Source organism: Bemisia tabaci, chromosome 4 (assembly GCF_918797505.1).
Source record: "Bemisia tabaci chromosome 4, PGI_BMITA_v3".
NCBI classification, from domain to species: domain Eukaryota; kingdom Metazoa; phylum Arthropoda; class Insecta; order Hemiptera; family Aleyrodidae; genus Bemisia; species Bemisia tabaci.
This window is the reverse complement of record NC_092796.1, coordinates 16,550,691-16,570,000: the sequence shown is the minus strand read 5'-3', so window position 1 is coordinate 16,570,000 and position 19,310 is coordinate 16,550,691. Positions and strand designations below refer to the sequence as shown.

The 19,310-nt window shown below is 42.3% G+C and overlaps 1 long non-coding RNA gene across 1 annotated transcript in view; it reads left to right on the top strand.

Annotated features, from left to right (window-relative positions):
* Positions 1 to 787: 787 nt before the first annotated feature.
* LOC109034290 (uncharacterized) overlaps positions 788 to 19,310 on the top strand; it is a 91,062-nt gene continuing 72,539 nt past the window's right edge. Inside the window, exon 1 of the long non-coding RNA XR_011899712.1 lies at positions 788 to 2,266. This is a non-coding gene — a long non-coding RNA (uncharacterized lncRNA). The remainder of the gene's footprint in view (positions 2,267 to 19,310) is intronic.

Below are 19,310 nucleotides of genomic sequence, written 5' to 3'. Positions count from 1 at the left end.
GGCGCTAATGTGAGTTTTTTTAGGAAGAGCGCCTGTCGCCAAATGCCGAACTGTCTTCTGGCGCGATTATTCAGTAACTTGCGTTGGAATAATCGCGGAGGTCCTGAATGAATGGGCTCTAAAATGGCGCATGTTGATGTGTGAGGATTGCGATTGACTACTGATTTTATGTAGAAGTTCGCGAGAACACGATGGTGCCACTGGTTTTCTCTGAATATCATATATTTCTCCCAAGCTCAAAAAAGCTCTCAAGTTGAGCCAAATGGAGGGATATCCCACACTATCCTAGAGTCCACTCTACATCAGACAATTCTCCATGCAAGATAGGAGCAAATACATTACAGGATGCGTGTTTTCATTTTGAGTCCCATAATAAAGTGGCAGCCCTGTCAATGTATTTGTCCCTATCTTTGCATGGAGAGTTGTCTTGATGTAGAACTCGGTAGGTGGGATATCCCTCATTTTGGCTCAACTTGAGCTTTTTTGAGCTTGGAGTTAATTTCAGAGAAAACCAGTGGCATATCGTGTTTCTCGCGAACTTTTACATAAGTAATCGTCAAATCGCAATTCCTCACACATGCAACATCTCCATTTGCGGCTCGGTACTTGGGGTTTGAAATCCTTTTTTTTTTTTTTTTGAGGGGAGAGCTTTACCCTTCGAAGCTCTCGCGAAGCCAAGACCGACGACGGCCCTAGGAGTCGGTGCGGGTCCGCTGGGCGATCGGAGCGCCACACGTCGGCGCGGCGGTGGGGCGCGCGCAGCCCGGGCGGGTGGGTTCCCCCGGTTCCCAGTCGCCAGTCGCCGACTCGGAGCGCGCCTCCTCACGACCAGTGCCTTCCTGGACTCCCGCGCCGACCGTCGTGCCTCGCCCGGACCCGCCCGCGCCGCGCCCCGAAACCCCCGGTCTCGCCCAAGTTCCGTGCTCCCTCGAAATTTCGGAAAATCCCCCGGAGGAACTTTCGTCGATCGCTGTGAGCCGTGTTTGAATAGGAAACAGTATCGAATTTTTGACTTGGATTTTCGTGTTTCGTTTCAGTTTTTATATGACGCGTTCAAATTTTGGAAAATGTTATTCCGCTAGACTGCTACCTTGGCTTCGGCCGTACGGGTGTGAACCGTTCTAGAAATAAAACATTATTGCATTTTTGACTGGAATTTGTGTGCGCATACTTGGATTTTTTTTTTTTTTTTCTGTCAAGAAAACTTTTAGCTTCCACTTGTGGTCAGTGTTTTTTTCTAAATTTAGTTGTTAATGCAAAAACTACTCCCGACATGGTTAAAATTAAATTTTTCATATAATTTATGAAAATTCTGTTTTGCCTAGAAAATCCTTCTGGATTCGTGTTGCTAAAATTTGCCTTCGTCCCGGGAAAATTTCTTGGATTTCAATTTTTGGGTGTGGCAATCTCTCATTCTTCGGAAAATTTGATAAAAAAACCGGATTTACCCATTTAAATTTTCATTTTATCAAGAGAGTATTAAATTTATACTGGCCCTTCATTTACGTATAGAGAGAAATATATCACTCTAATTTGCCGTCTTGACTTAACATACATCAGTGTGAACCATGCCCTAAAAACGAAGAAGTATTGATTTATTGAAATTTTCAGGTTTTTTTTTTTGAGAATAGAATAATTAATCTTGTTAATTTTCGTGGAATAAAAAAAGAAAAATGCGTCATTCTAACCACTTAGGCCTTTCGGTGACGGAGAAAATAAACTGTTAAAAGGCAAATAAAAATTTCAACATGAAAACCGTGCGAGATCGGTCTGGCTTGACCTTTTCCCTCCGCTTAATCGCAACGCCCATCCGGTTTATGATCTGACTACTGTGCGAAACCAGAGCAAGCAACGTTTAGTAAAATTAGTGTGTCAAATTTGGCAGAAATCCATTTTGCTCCTAATAAAATTGGCCGGAAAATAAAGACTTGCATACATATATTGGAAGTAAACCACCATGACCTAATATTTTCTGCATTGTGTAACGAGGGCAAAAAACCTTTGATCCAACCAGTTCACAGATTTTTCGTGTGAATAATTTACGCTTCAAACGAACAAACAGTTTCATCGAAAATGAAAAGTGCTACTTCGCTTTCCTAAAGAATTGTGATTCATGACTGTATGCATTATTCATTTTTATATTTGAAAGTAAAAATATGGTATCCATTTCATATGTGCAGATTGTGTTCGGAATTTTGGATTTTAGTCCCAAAGCAACGCGCAATTGAAGTTTTTCAACATTCATTCGCTCTGAGGAACTACTAAGGTGAGTCTTATTTTAATCCTCCCTTACCATATGGTTTTTAATTATCAAATCATGAATGAATTTTTCATAAAAGAACTTCCCATAAAAGTGGAGATTTTTCCAAATTGTAAAAGATATTTTTTTTCCCGGTGGTTCCGGGGATATCCGGTTTCATTTTGCCGTAAATTAAAAGGTTTAATGTCGATTATAGCTCCCATATTTATTTATTTATTAGTTACTTTCGTAAATTCGCAAGCACCTAATTTTTCAAATTGACCTTTTTAAGTCAAAGGGTTCCGCGGTTAATCGCCCATCGCACATTATTGCAAGAGCGAGGAAGTTTTTGAAGTTTCAATAACGTTTAAACTTCCTCAAAATCTTTTATTTGTCGACACCGCATATTTAGTGCACTTTTGCCATTTTCTTGGTTTTTTATATCGCAAAAAAAGTATCTTCCTCCTCCTCCATTTACCTCCTCCAACAATACTCCAAGATAACATGTCATAATGCTACGTTATTTCATCATCCCTTCATAATTTCATCACGGTTTCGGGCCCTCTGGAGGTACTGTGACCTTATTATTTTTACCCTTCAAATCACTCCAACAACTTCCTTTTCAACGTCGCTTCCTAACAGAGCAAGGAAAAAATCGGATTTTGAATAACTAATTACTCGTATCTGAGAAGCATGTGAAAAATTGTATACTTCATCTAAGGAAACCGGGCGAGGTCACTTGAAGGTTGTTCTGTATGAGGGTTGAAACTAGTGCCTGAGAGGGTGAAAGAACTTGCTTGCTGAGAATAGCCTTTTCAGTATTTAAACATTACATGCAATCTTGAGCACAGTTTACTTATAAAATTTTTTACCGGAAACTGGCTATTACTAAATCTCATTCCTTCGGTAACATATGGAATAAATGGAGGTATTCCCGTGCCCTAAGTTTCACTTTGTAGGATTTAAATTTTAATTCGGATTTAGGTTTGTCTCCGTCTTCCGTGCAAACTGAATACGAATATTTAAATCAAAACTGTAGGAGACGTTATCAGCGAACACCTTGACCCAAAATAAAATTGAAGGTACTTCGAGCACATGAGGAGCTCTTGTGAAGATTTGAAGTGAATATGCTCAAGTACCTAGCGTCCTAGCGTCTTATAATTTTGGCCTCATGAAGAGGACACTTACTCGTCTTAAGAGCACTACGGAATTTTGAGGTCTGAGTGTTTGGTTAGGTTACCCAACCGAACTTTGAAACACTGAACTTTGAAAGTTCCGTGATGTCACTCGTTCAATTTTCCTCAATAGTCCATAATGCCATTCTTTTCAACTTTTTATTCGGAAATTTTTAATATTTTTCATTCGAATTTCTGTTTCAAGTAGTTTTTTTTAAAATTCCCTTTAGTATCCCATATGTTACCCATTGAGATTCTCGTGGCCGCTCTAGCATATGTCACTCATCCAAATGCCTTCGACAATTCCTGATGTGACCAACCTGAAATCCTTTGGAAGCTCTTGGCATTTCTCATTCGATTTTCTTCGTCTTCCTCGCAATGTCACTTACTTTAGTTCCTTTAAAAGTCCTCGGTGTCACTCGTCATTTTTTGGAAATCTTCAATATTACCTATTCATTCGAATTTCCTTTGCAATTATAGTTTTTCAAACATGACCTTTAAAAAGTTTCTCGCGTTGGCCATTGGAATGTCTTTAGATGTTCTTGATGTCACTCATCCAAATGCCTTCGACAACTCCTAATATGGAATGCATTTTGCAATTAGGAACTGCAATTTCTGGCTCAATTTCGAAATAACGTATGTACTATTGGTTTCGCTATGCATATAAGTGTTTTTACAGATATTTGTATGTCAGAAATTATAGTTCCAAATTTCAAAATCTAGTCCATATGACCCAATACTCCCATCCCATGTCCGTCAAAAGTTCCGGGATTTGGAACTTGTTCCAATTTTTCCAACTCCCTGACCTTCATAAGTTCCGGGATTCCTTCTAGATTTTTCCAAAGTTCCAGGAATCTTCCGGAAAATGCAAAAGATCCGGAATATTTCGGGAAGCTCAAAATTTCATAATTCGGAACTTGTTCCAATTTTTCCAACTCCCTGGCCCTCATAAGTTCCGGGATTCCTTCTAGATTTTTCCAAAGTCCCAGGAATGTTTCGGAAAATGCAGAAGATCCGGAATATTTCGGGAAGCTCAAAATTTCAGAATTCGGAACTAGTCCCGGGAAATGGGCGCACTGGTGTGACCCATCTGAAAACCTTTGGAAGTTCTCGACAATCATTTATAGATTTCCTTCGATAATCTTTAGTGCCATTTAAATTAGTTCTTTCGAAAGCCCTCTTTCACACTCCTCTAAAAGTCCCTGATTTTGGTTTCTGAAAGCTCAAGGGGCCGGGGAATGGTGTGCCTGAAAACGACACCTCTCGTTGCGAATACGACGAGCCGGGACGCAAGAAATCGGCCGTTCCCCGGTTGAAAGGTGGATTAATTAGCGAAGAGTAATCGTCTTTGTTAATGGTCGGAGGTAATTCCTGTTAGGCGTGGCCCCGGCTCCGAACGACTAATTCTGTTTTACGCGCTCATCCGGCCCGTATGGTCGTGCCGCGAGTTCTTATCAAACGCCGTAGAAAATTCCTCGCGCTTACTCATCTTTCATTTATCTCCTCGGCCTTCGCCGGTCTGTGCTTCCGTGCTCGGAAAGTACGCCGTATGAGCCCTCAGACGCTGCCCAGTTTCCTCCGATAAAAATCGAATTTCCTTGGAAAATTGTGAATGTTATTTGGCAAAATTTTTAGATAAATTTTTACGCAATTTAATCTAAAATATCTGAAATTTTCAAGGGAAAATATGCATGAAAGTTGTCAAAAATACATGTTTGTGTGACTTTTTTTGTACTTTTCGTTTTTTTTTTTAATTACTTTCGCAGCGAAACGTTCAGTAACTTTCATTCGATTCTCCCTACAGAAAAATATTTTGATGTTGACATGGAGATAAGTTGCAAAAGCTATAATATGTATAGCCGCGCTCCGCGCTCATATCGGAAGGATTGAAAACGGGAGTAAGAAACCGAGTTCGCCTTCAACTCGATGGACGCAATTTGAGCGGCTCAGGAGTTGATAAAGTTGTATCACGCGTTTGAGTTTAGAGTGATGTCCGACGGACTCGTGACTTTCGTTGTCAAAAATACATGTTTTATCTAGGGAAATTTGGCAACACTCGAATGTCCATACGACGTTCTTCTATAGCACGGCAGTATGTTTCCGTGCTCGGGAAGAACGCCGTATGAGCCCTCAGACGTTGCCCAGTTTCCTCCGATAAGAACCGAATTTACTCGGAAAATTGCGAATATTATTTGGCAAAATTTTCAGATAATTTTTACGCAATTTAATCGAAAATATCTGAAATTTTCAAGGGAAAATATGCATGAAAGTTGTCAAAAATACATGTTTTATCTAGGGAAATTTGGCAACTCTCGAATACGGACATACGGCGTTCTTCTATAGCACGGCAGTATGCTTCCGTACTCGGGAAGAACGCCGTCTGAGCAGTCCTATGTTGTAGAAATATCCTCTATATGTAAATATAATCTAAAATATGGTTGGTTGGTAGATACGTTTATTTGGTGCTTTTAACAATTCAGCCATTAACACCTTAGAGGAAGTATGTACTTTTAAGGAAAGCTGTGGAAATGTGTCTTCGAAATTTTTCAGATACATTAGAATTAACCACGAGTGAAATTCCTCGAAAGCAGCTGACAAGGAAATCCACGATTTTGCTAGAAAATGTATGATTTATTGGGAGAAGGTTGGCAACATCCGAAAGTTCTTATGGTGTTTTCCTTGCCTCGGCAGTATAGCGCTATAGTGGTTTTCGTTCGCTTATTTAATGACTGGGATTGACGTCGAATGACTGGCTGGCTGGTAATTTTAAGCATTTCAATGGCTGTTCAAAAGAACCACGTACCTCAATTGAACAGTTCAATTATCTTTTAAAGATCGGCTGTCAAAGTTTCCCAAAACATTTAGGACGCGAGAAAATTGCTCTAAAGTTTAAGTGATACATACAGAAAAGAACCGCGGTGAAACTGCGGCGTTGTAAACTTAGTTGAAACCAGTAGTATAAATGGGCTACGTTTTGCAATAAGGAACTAATATACCAGCCCCACCTATCAAAGTACACATCCAATTTGTCGCATATGTTGTTTCGAAAACGCGAGTCAGAATTACTAGCTTATATTGCAAAGTTCAGTCCAAATGATTCTCCTTAGAGGAATGATTAAAACATTTCTTAGAAAAGGCGACCATAGTAGCCGCAACATCATTTCTATTTGAAAATTACTCAAAACTCCTTTCCGAGAATTGCGTCACTAATTTGCGCATTGATTCACGACTAATTCGTCGAAATACCTCGAAGGTTTTCTCAGAGAGTCCTGTCTACAGTTTTTCCATGGTCCCTGTTTCCTCTTTTCTTCATACTCTTACGTAAAAATTGTGTGGGTATATATCGCGATACTGTCTACAAGTTGGGAAAATTCCAACGGCGTCCTCATGTCATTCATACTTCCTCCACGCAACATCATAATTCAACGCACGTCCAAGGCGGTGCCGGAGATCCACGCAATGTGTATAATTTCTTTTGTTTATGATCATTTGTTATTTTTATGTTTTATGGTTACATCTCAAAGTGATGCTATGAGAGCGAAAAAACCAGGATGTCCTCATTATTTCTCTTTCCTCTGCTTTTGATCCCAGAAAATTCCGTAATTTAAGGAGACAATTAAGTTAGTCAGTCATTCAATCATATTACATGAGTTTCATTTGCTATTTTAAGATGGGAATCAGTATCGTTTAAGCCCTTAAACAAGGACGCGATACTCAGATTTTATCGAATTCTTAAGCCAATAAAAGAATTCGAAGTTTTTTCCCCACACATATTGTGCCAAAGCTGACATCTAAACCTTTGCCGTAATTTTCCTCCCTAAAACTGTCTTGCAAAACACTCTTCTTTTAGCGCGATGTCCGAAGGATGTGTGACTTTGGTTGTACTTTTCGTTTTTTTAATGACTTCCGCAGCGAAACGTTCAGTAACTTTCATTCAGAAAAATATTTTGATGTTTACATGGAGATAAGTTGCAAAAGCTATAATATAGCCGCGCTCCGTGCTCATATCGGAATAATTGAAAACGGGAGTAAGAAACCGAGTTCGCCTTCAACTCGATGGACGCAATTTGAGCGGCTCAGGAGTTGATAAAGTTGTATCACGCGTTTGAGGTTAGAGTGATGTCCGACGGACTCGTGACTTTCGTTGTAATTTTCGTGTTTTTAAAAATGACCATCGCAGCGAAACGTCGTGTAACTTTCACTCGATTTTCCGAGCAGGTAAATATCACCTTGACATTGAGATAAGTTGCAAAAGCTGGAATATACATTGAAGTAAAGACTCCGGCCGTGGAAGGCGTACTTACAAGCTATATAGACAAACCGTCCGTTCCGGGCTCGTAGGCCGAAAGTTTCGTGCGGAGCACCCGGAGCAGTTGAAACTATGACTCCAGCACCGGAACTTTCGGCCTCTGAGCCTGGAACGGAAGGTATGTCTATATGAATCGGTCAGTTACAAAAGGACTCAAGCGCCAGATATTAATGTACGAAGAAAACAGTAAAAACTGTATGAACCAACCGTTTTAAATTGCAGATTCATTAATAATGTGATTAAGTAATTCCTCGTTTTAACATTTTAGAGCTCTGAGATTTATAAGGGTTCAATCAAAACGGTTATTAGGTACCATTCACTGGGAAAAAAACACATTGGATCTAGAGTCCAGACTGTTAAAAACATCGACAAGAAGAAGAGTACTCTTGATTGAATCAGAATCTAGCTTAAATCAAGAACCAAGCCTCTTAATTTAAGCGGATTTCGTTTTGATTCAAGCAAAAATCCGATTGAATCAAGAGTTTTTTTTCTTGTCCATGTTTTCAAGAGTCTGGAATCTAGATCCAATGTGTTTTTTTTTCCCCAGCGTTTTTTTCGAATTCTCATTTTTGGCACTTTTGTAACTGACCGATTCGTAACTTGTTTCTCAGTGTAGCCCCGCCCTCGCGCTTGTATCTGAATAAAAATCAACTGGAGAGCTCGTGGGAGACGGCCACCGGAAAGCCGTAAAAAATGGGGGGGCTCTCCGATAAAAGTTTTACATGGCCCGGCGAAGCGTTCCGTCGGGTCGGGGAGCCCTTTAAAATTTGTGCGGGGCCGGCGAGAGCTCGCGGGGAGATATCCGCTGGTCTTTGAATGCTTAATGACCGAGTTAAATGCTAAATGAGATGTTCTCGGGCGTTAGCGGCGAAAATGAGGAATGAACTTTCGAGAGAGAGGGGAATTCTCCGAGTGACACCGGGATGCCTTCGATCTAATTGCAGTTCTTGGCATTGCTCCGCCGCGTGGCTCGCATGCTCGCGCGGACTGCCAGAGGAAAAGTATTTAACCTCTCGCGCGCCTCAGCACACACTCCGACGGCTCCCGAATTAAAGTCAATCCGCCTCGAACAGTGGTGTTTTCCCACTGAAAAACCAGATATAGCAGAATTAGTTCTAAGGGGCTCTGGAAGGAACCCATTTCGCTTTTTCGCCTTCAATTTTTCAGGTAGGCCAGAAGACATCATCCAGTTACAGTAACTACCCTCTGTAACCCTCAGTAACTGATAGTGCTTTTAACTGAAAATTTAGAGGCAGCAGAATGAATACAAAGGGATATGGTGGTAACCCATTTTGCTAATTTGCCCTCAATTTTTCAGATAGGCCAGAAAGCATCATCCAAGTAAAGTAAATCTGTACTAATGGTAAGGCTAAGTAATGGTGGTGCTTTTTGACTAAAAATTTAGAGGCGTCAGAATGAGTGTAAAGGGATATGGCGGAAACGGTAATATTTCCGATAAGCCAGGAAAACTCATCCAATTAAATTAAATTTGCACCCACCTCGAACAGTTGTGTTTTCGTAATGAAAATTCAGATTTAGCAGCACTCATACTAAGGGGCCATGGAGGGAACCCATTTCGCTATTTCTCCTTCAATTTTTCGGGTAAGCCAGAAAACTTCTCCAACTATAGTATATCTGCCCCAAGTGGTGGTTGGGGATAATGCTGCAGCCCATTTCGCTATTTTGCCTTCAATTTTTCCGGTAGGCCAGAAAACACCCTCCAATTAAAGTAAATCTGCCCCTAATAATGGTACTTTCTGACGGAATGTGTACGATACCTGCTCGGAATGTCACAACCAGAACCGTCCTTTCCTGGTCCGTTCGCCTCGGAACGAAGGCGACCGGGAGGACGGTAGGCCCACGAAAGGGGGGGGGGGGGGCACCTGAAAGCACTCCAATTTCTCCGACGGAACCTGCCGCTCGCGGAGACAGTGAGTCGACAGGACGGCAGGAGACTTCGCCGCCAGCGTGGGAACAAAGCCGATGACAAATGATTCCCGTAATCTATTTATCTCGCATCATAATTTCCGCCGCGTCCGCGTTGCTTCCCGGAGACGAACGGCGGCGCGAACGGTCGCTCGGGACGCGCAATTAAAATGCAAATGCTTTTCGGATGACCTATATCTTGAATATTTTAACGGGGCCCGGAGCCGGCTAAACGCTCACGTAGCTCCGGCGTCTAAATGGCCTCTCGCAATCGCGACGAGGAGCCGAATCCATTCCAGCCTCCCCGAGTCCCGAACGAACGCGGGTGCAATGTGCCCGGGCCCAGGACGGCTTTCGAGCTTCCGACCAACCCCCTCCTCCCCCGCCACCGCCGAACTCACTGTGCCTCCCACGCTCCCGTATACAGTGGGCCGCTTGTCGTCTAAATTTTGCCGTCCAGCAGGCCGATTATTGAAACTGATAGACAAAGCTATAGACATAGACGACAAAAGGGATTTGGGGGGATCCTATTGGTGGAAGCGGGTGGTGGCAATGAATGGACATAGGAGGTAGGTATGTAATGAACTAACTAACGGCAACCCACCAAAAACCCGACAGGTAGTCCATCATTTGCTTCCTTAGTCTATAAGAACCAACCATGTCAACCAATAGGATCGCTCTATACTCTCTATGTCTTCTTTGTCTACCGCTTTGTCTATCAGTTTCAATAATCGGTCCGCAGGCGTACTGCCGTGCTAAGTAAGAACCAGGGTTGCCACAGTCAGGGAATACCGGGAAATGTCAGGGAATTTTAAAAATTCAGGGAAAATCTGGAAATATCCGAGAAATTCATAAAAGTGTACGTGAAAAATTGGTAATTCGCCTTTATTTGCTTTCTAGAGTGTTTTTGACGTTTTGAACGACAAATGCCTGAAGACTACCTATTTCAAATTATGTCTTTTGAACCATCTGACATGTTTTCAACCGTTAAGGTATTTTACTCAAATGTGTCAGGGAATTTAATTTTCTAACTTCTGTGGCAACCCTGGTAAAAACACCGTATGAGCTTGGACATTGCCATATTTCCTGCAATAAAAACATAATTTACAAGACAAATTTTCAATATTTGACTTCAATTTTTTCAGACACTTTTGTTCGCAATTTTATCTAAAACGTCTGAAAATTTCAAGAAAAAATGCTCATAATTTTTTCCAAAAATACATGTTTTATCCGGGCAATTCGGCAACTCTCCAATACTCATAACGCGTTCTTCCATAGCACGGCAGTATTGGGGCTGTTCATCGGGGTTTTCGACCCTCTCTCTCACCCCTCTGCGTACCTGCGCACCTGCACCTGTCGCGTAGGTGAGGACTCCCCTGGTAAATTACATCACTCGAACTTAGAGGTCCTATTCCTCCCTTCGCAGTGATCAGGAAAATTTCATGTGTAAAACGCTAAGGGATGTTGAACTCAAGGAAACATACCTACAAATGAGGTGCTTAGAGGTGCGCCGGACACGTTTGTTTCATTCAGCTGTATCAACGCAACTTGATTCAATTTAAATGTAGTTTTTCTCATCAAACGGATGTCATGTAGAGTTGGACCCCGTCCATAGTCATTTCTGGAAATGTGCCCCGAACAGTGACGTTTTCAACGCTGAATGAAGCAAATAATTGATGCGACGGGGGTGTATAATACAGGGAATGTGCGTATTGCTATTTTGCACTTACAAACAGTATTAAAGATAGGCTGGAGAATGTTCCGCTGCAAAAGTCATCCGACAGAGACTTTGTATCTTGTGTCGTTCACAAATGCCGCGCGGTAAATAATATGCCTAACTTTTCCTGACAATTTTGGTTGACGCTACCTCTGCTTTCCTATTCTCTCTTTCCTTTCTGATTGAAAAGAAGTACACAATACACAGGGTGGTCCAAACCAAACCGTCCCGCACCTCCAGTACTAGGACTCCTGAAACTTTTGAACAAATTAAGATTGAGCCTCGAACTTTCGTGAGTGCTCCTAAGCCAAAAAAAAACAACGAATTTTCGGACCCCTGATATTTTTAGGGGACCATTCTAATAATTGGAAAAAAGTCCAAGGGTTATAGGGGTGGTGCGAGACTTTTTGATTACCCTGTATAAATCACAATCAACCTCTATGATCTTGGGAAAGCAATGTTTCAGGCAGTATTCAAAGTCGGATTCCCAGTTTTTAAAATCTGGGAACACTAGCTGCAAACCCCGATTCGAGAATCGGTGCACCCGTTCACTGTGCGACCTCGAGCCCGGAATTGTATCCGAATTAGTGAGCGGGGGCGGGGAGAGGGGGCAATTATTTAAAACAATATGCATTGAATGAATTTCCAACGCTTCAGTGACTTCGGCTGGGAGTGCATGACGCAGACCGTAATTTTAATACTCCCGAGTCGTATTTTTCCCCGATGGAAATTGGTGGTGGTGGGTCGGCCCTTGCGCCGCGCTGCTCTAAAAATACCCGTCGGGATCTTCGCAGTGTTGACCAGACCGCTTCTCCATTTCCGCTAATTAAAACACTGAGAAAGGACAACTAGCACACCTCTGTTTCTCTATACTGTCCTACAAACTCTCGGAAGCTGCCGATTGCCCCCAATAAAATGGTTATTTCTAAGGATCCTTAAGAATATTTTCCCTTGACATTTCCACATGCTTTAGATTAAATTATGCCTCTCAAAAATTTGAAGAAAAAAAATGGAAATAGTCTCCTTGAAAGTTCATATTTTATCTAAGGGCAGTTGTACACGGAGAAAAAAAAATCTCGTGCGTGGGATCCGAAGTTTAGGTCATATGGATCTCTGAAGTTTTCGGATTGAGCATCTGAAAACTTTCGGTCTAGCTGTCGAGGTTTCGATCACACATCTGAAACTTCAGTTCTTACATCTGAAGTACTTCGGACGTGAGAACCGAAGTTTTTCGGATGTGAAAACCGAAGTACTTCAGATGTAAGAGCTGAAGTTTCAGATGTGTGATCCAAACCTCAGCAGCTGGACCTTAAGTGTTCGGATGCTCAATCCGAAAACTTCAGAGATCCATATGACCTAAAATTTGGGTCCCACGCACGAAGTTTTTTTCTCTGTGCACCTTGTTTGAGAAAACTGTGTATGAATTTCTTTAAAAGATTTTAAGGGAAATATCCACAAGTTCGCCAAAATAATCGTAACACTAGGAGAATTTTGGCAACGTCGAAATTCTCGTGCCGTTTTTTCCCAGCACGACAGTACGTATCGCCGTGCTGGTGATGCGCATCCTCTGTTTTTTAAACGTTTCTCTTTATTATGGCATTCCGTTGCCTTAATCCCGGCGCAATTTGCATTCGGTGACAGAACCGGCAGGTGCAGGTTTATTTGCTCACGTTTCCTCATTTTCGCGAGTACTGAACTCGTTTTCGATAACTGTCGAATGGGGAAAAACTATTTAAATCGACGGTTTGAATGCTTTAAAGTGGTGGGAACAAAATAATTTTAAAATTCCCGTCCAAGTGGAAACAGACCTAATTCCTGAAGGCAATTTTTTTGGAAGAACGACTTTTATCACGTCAAGTCGAAAACTGTGCAACCGTGTCTTTAAAAAAAACACTTTAATATCCAGAAAAACTAATTGTGCGGTCATCAATTTAAACCAAAAAATGACTTTAAATTTCATTTTGAAACCCGAACAAATCTAATCAAATCTGAGGAGAAATTTTTGAAATTTTCGTTTGAAAGCTTGAGCAATTTATACAGTCTCCCACCTCAGTTCCGTACTGGTACGCATTAGAGTTCAAAAAAACTTAATTTTGACTCTAATTATAATTTTTGGAACTTCTTGGCTTTGTTTTCCCCGCGAAACGGGTGTGGACCCAGCATCATTCCTCCACCTTGTTTATACACAGATATGCATTTCATAAATGATCTAAACCACCTTTGAGTACTCGCAAGTGATAACTCGCGACCATCAAAAGATGCTGAACACGAAACCTTTCGGAGGATTTTCGTCTAAAATACATTTTAGGCGTTGATTTTCACTTTATGTGGGTAACTCCATCAAAACAGCCTGTTTTTCTTCCGGCTCCGTCTGTTTTTCTCTGGAAACAGCCCTTTTTTTCTCTCTTAAGACAGGTTGATTTTCTTTTCTCTTCTTCTCTCGTTTCAAAACGGTCTGAAAGCGTGGTCTTTAGGCGTTGATTTTCACTTCTTGTGGGTAACTCCATCAAAACAGCCTGTTTTTCTTCCGGCTCCGTCTGTTTTTCTCTGGAAACAGCCCCTTTTCCCCTCTCAAGACAGGCTGATTTTCTTTTCTCCTCTTCTCTCGTTTCAAAACGGTCTCAGAGCGTGAAATTATCCACATCTGGCAAAAGTTCGCGAGAGGCCCATCTCTTAAACATGACAACTGCGCCGGGCTGCTCTGAGCTTCATCTTTTGACGGAGAGCAGTAGCGAGACAAGATTTAATATCAAGATCCGAGTAGGAAACTCGAGACTCGAGAGCGTTAGTTTAAATCACACGAAACACTTGGGGCTGTCCGCAGTGAGCTCTACCAGAACCGGGCCCAGCGCCCCTGCGTCCGTCAGAAAAACGACTCGGAGCCACAATCCATGTCGCAACGCCAAGTCCGACACCAACTTGCACATTTCTTGCACGGAGCCCCTCAAGTTTAAGTGTATCTCGGTGTCTGAGTGCAAATTGCCTTAATTTCGCAAACCGACCTTCTCGGTCCTCGCGAGGACATTTCTCGTTACTTAGTTCATGCTTCGCAGTCCGCGGCTCGAGGAAGCGACGCATGACAGCACCTGATACCTCCAGTTCTGTCCTTCCATTCCCACATTCACGGATGAAGGATTAAAGTGGTGTTTTTCGGAATCCTGGAAAACTAAGCTTCAACGCTGCATAATTTCATCGAAAAGAGGTTGTCCATAGAGAACATTCTCTTTGAGGTCGTTGGGAAGGGTTGGTCCAACAGATGGGGAGTAGATGGTAAATGGCAAGATGCGTAACAAAATGAATAAATCACTGGGAATCGTTTCTCGTAAAGACTTTAATCGTTTTCTTAAAATCGCCAAAAAAGTTGAACTTTCACGCAAGGACAAATGGTCCAATGAAGATCTGTCCAAGTCCATTGGATCTGGTCCATCTGTACGGGATCGTAGTTTCGACGGCTGCGAGGTTCTCCAAATCTACATGAAAAAGAAGGAAGCAAATACTCCATTAAAATCGGCAGCGCATCCCTAGTTTTTGACGAGCACAAAAATGGGGGGTCCTCAGATATGAATCCATATTTTTACAAATTGGATGGGACTTGTCCATTATTCGATGAGTCATAGATTCCATAAGAATACATGGACTTTATTTTGCAGCAAGGAACCTTTACTCTCAGCTTGTCAAAAGCACATTTTTGAATATGTAAACAGATTTGCCGTTTTTCAAATGAAGCAGGGATCGTATTTCCTAATCGCAAAATGTAGCCCACATCCAACTCCAGGCTCATCGGAAAATGGCCATGTTCCCTGAGTGAAAATATAGACTCATATTTGGACTGCATTTTGAAATTTGGAACTAAAAATTCTGGCCCGGTTTAAAAACAACGTATGAGCCATTAGTTTCCCTAAGCACATAAGTATTTTTTCAGATGAGCCAGAATTTATAGTTCCAAATTTCAAAATGCAGTCCATTTCGTCTCTGGGAGCGGCAACGGTGCCCACGTGTGTGAGTGAGGCTGGAGCTTCTGTATGGGTGAGCTGCGGATGGCTCGGTGGAGTGACTAATGAGAAACCCCCTAAGTGAGCAATCAGTCGCGGCGCACCATTCATCAAACGGACCCCGGCCCCGGAGCCAACCCGAAAACCCAGTCGTGTTTGACGTCACACCCGGAGGCCTTATAAAAACACGAGGGTCTCCGGATTCCTCCTCGCGTAGCCTCCGGCGCGCCTTCCCCTCTTTCAGCGTTCCCCACGCGGCGCCCGTCGCTTTTGAGAGAATTCCACGGATGACGTCAAATTTGGTGTTTCTTACGGACGAGCTTCAAACCAAACCTCAGCTCTCTCAACACAACGACTTGCACGGAGAAAAAACTTTGACAACATGAACAGAACCTCGGTTCGCATGAACATCAGAGTTTTCGTAGTTTTTTGGTCTGAGAACCCGAATCAAGAAACCGCAAAATCATCGATTGAAAAAAAAAAATACAAATCTCAGCATGGCATATAAAAACTTCGGTCACCTGGACGAAGTTCGACTTCAATAGCCAAAACTTTAACGTTCCATTTTGGTAAAAGGCCTTTTGCTCCATGCAGGATGTCTAAAATAGGAATGCAGATGTTTCGAGTTCTCTTAATATGCAGAGATTGTTATATGATATTACCCTAAACCCAGGCACAAGCGCTAAAATTTAACGCAAAGTCATCCGGTAAATAAATCAGCTTTTTTCAGGGCCCCCCAAAGGGATATTGAGGGATCGTATTGGTGGGAGCAGGTGGTTGCAATGGATAAAGAGGGTAGATAATAACGAACGGCAACCCACGAGAGACCCTATGGCACCATTTTCATTCCCTAGTCTGTAGAAACAAACCATTTCATCCTATAAGGATCGCTTCATACTTCCCATGTCTTCTTTGTCTATCGATTTCAACAATCAGCCCTCAGGAGCTTGAGCTTAGGGGCTTGATAGGTATTATCCCATTTTAGCGATGTCTTTCGATGAAGGTCATTCGACAAGGATACAACAACCAACCTGCAGTCTGGCGATTATTCATTGGAGGTTCCTATCGATCCGACCGGAAATTTCTCTCCGTGTCGCCAATTTTTTTCTTTTTTTTATTTCGGTTTCCCCACTGATATTCGTCCATTTGGCCATCTAATCCAGCTCCGGGGCGCTTTTCCGTGGCTGTGAATGATCCTTACTCGAATTCGGAAATGCCCGCTCCCGTTGGATCCGGGATCCGGCACAAGCGCGCGCTTAATCATTACAACGTTTGTCCATTAAGCGCGAGTAAGGTTTGCATTTGTCACGAGCGCGGGTAGGTACGAGTTCGACGCAGGTTCCGAATTCAGCAATCGATCGTAACTCAGACCGCTCGGCGAAACCGCCTAAGTGCCCGTCGACCGCTGGTCGCGGCGGCCGTTATCATCTGGTCCTCCCGCGGTTCACGAGTTGTTCTTCCCGTACGCGGTTTCAGACGAGACGCTGCCATTTGACTAGTTTGAATTCAATTAGGCGTGGCCTTTTGATTGATTAAATCTCCCCCCGTTTTCTCCGTCACCCTTGTTTTTTTTTGGCGCGGACCCGGGAGTTTATCGGGGAGGTCGATGACGAAGCTCTCAAGTTGGTAACACTGTTTTTCCTCCGTTTGAATCCATCATACATGATTGATCCTAGCCGAGTCAGCATACTTCGATTAATTCCGATTATTTTACACGCCTTTGAATGGACGAAGCTCGCTTTAGTCGACTTGCAAGACTCGCCAGCAACCGAGGACTAACGGAAAATATCATGTGGCGCCTTTCGCGGAATAAGGATCATATCATGAAAAAAACTCGAAATTGAGATCTACTGCTACCGAGAGGAGCGTTTTTAAAACACTTCAGCGCCCCCTCCCCCTCCCAAAAAAACTACCCTTAATGTAAGACCAGACCAGAGAGCTGATTGTTGAAATTGTTAGACAAAGGGTAGACAAAGAAGACATAGGGAGTATAGCGATCCTATTGGTTGAAATGGGTGGTTCCTCTAGACTATGAGAGGAAATGATGGACTAACTACTAGCGGGTCACCCGTGGGTTGTCGTTAGTTAGTCTATTACCTACCTCTTTTGTCCATTGCAACCACCCGCTACCATCAATAGGACCCCTTCACGTTCCTGTCTATACCAATTTGAGCAATCAGCCCGCTGGTATACATGCCTCTTTGAAGTTTACACAGCCTAGAAAGTCGAGAAAAACTTTTTAAAGTTATTACCCGCCATGTTCAGGGTTCAAATTTGTTTACTCTTTATGCAAATTTACAGACTCTGTCGGCTACACTGGAAAAAAAAACACATTGGGTCTAGAGTCTAGACTCTTGAAAACATTGCCAAGAAAAAGGACTCTTGATTCAATCAGATTTAAGCTTCAATCAAAAGAAAATCCGCTCAAATTAAAAGGCTCGGTTCTTGATTTAAGCTTAAATCTGATTGAATCAAGAGTATTTTTTCTTGTCGATGTTTTTAAGAGTCTGGACTCTAGATCCAATGTGTTTTTTTTTTTCCAGTGCAGTAATTGAAGTAAATTGTTAGAAACATTTTTTGGGATACTAAAAATAATTTTCTGTCGAAAACTGATATTCTTATTTTAAAACCCATTTTGTTAGGAAAACTCGCCTCTTTTCCCGCGGACGGCGGACGGTCGTACATACAGTTTCAAAAAAAGGGCATCGTTGCTCCCTTTTTGCGGGAACAATACGGGACGAGCTTATTCTAATAGCTCACCGTTGTCGCTAAGCTTATTCAAGCGCTAACCATTGAGCGAGGTGAGTCCATTGTTGAGCAACAGGCGAGAGGTGCGTGCGCTCATTGTCTATGAGGTGCTTCCATATTCCCGTTGTCGATGACATTCCAGACGTCCAAATTAAGCGTCCATTGCTCAATTTGGACCCCTTTGAGCAGAACCGAACGGCTTACCCTAAAAAGGGCGTAAGTCCTATTAGGTCCATATGACGCTTACACTATACTGTCTGGCTCGAAGATAGCAACACTCAGCTGCCGAACTCTCCTCGCAATGCGATTATTTTGCTCTAATTTGCGCCTGAATCGCCACCACAGAGACCTTTGAATAATACCTTTGATGACGTCATAATCTGCGGTAGTGCAATACCATAGACACAATCTTGGCTTTATCAGCGTGTGACGCACAAACTCGAACTGGGCTTCACGTATGGCACTGATGAGACCAACATGAAAGAAATTGTAGTGTCCATTACTGAAATGTACGACGTGATCAATCCTGCAGGTTAATTGTTAAAATTGATAGACAAAGCTATAGCTAAAGAAAGCACAGGGTGTTTGGAGCAATCCTATCGGTTAATATGGTTGGTTCCTATCGAATAAGGGAGAAAATGATGGACTTACTAAAGGGTGTCTCGTGGGTTCCCGTTGGTTCGTCTATTATCTACCTCCTTTGTCCATTGCAACCACCCGTTTCCACCAATAGCATCATTCCGTATCCATTTAGTCTTCTTCGTCTATAGCTCTGTTTATCTATTTCAACAATCAGTCCGCTGTTCTTTGAAAGATCACAGCTCCGTCCGTATTGATCATTAGGACCAGAGTAGAGCTTATTGCTTCTTGCTAGCCTAAAAAATTAATTCTGTGACTTCATCATCAAACCCAGACCGAACATTATGCACGTATGTAGTGCAACTTAGTAGAAAATAAGATGCACTTGCTTCTCTGTTCTCGGCTACGAAAAGCCACGAGATGCACTTGTGGTTTTCTCATCTTCCTCGAAAAGTCGCTTTTTGCATTTGCTACTCTATTGCTGAACACAGTAGTTTTCTACCGCGCTAAGGAAGAACGCCGTATGAACATTCAAGAGTTGCCAAACTTCCCTCGATAAAACATGTATTTTTGAAAACATTCACGCATATTTTTCTTTGAAATTTTCAGATATTTTGAATTAAAT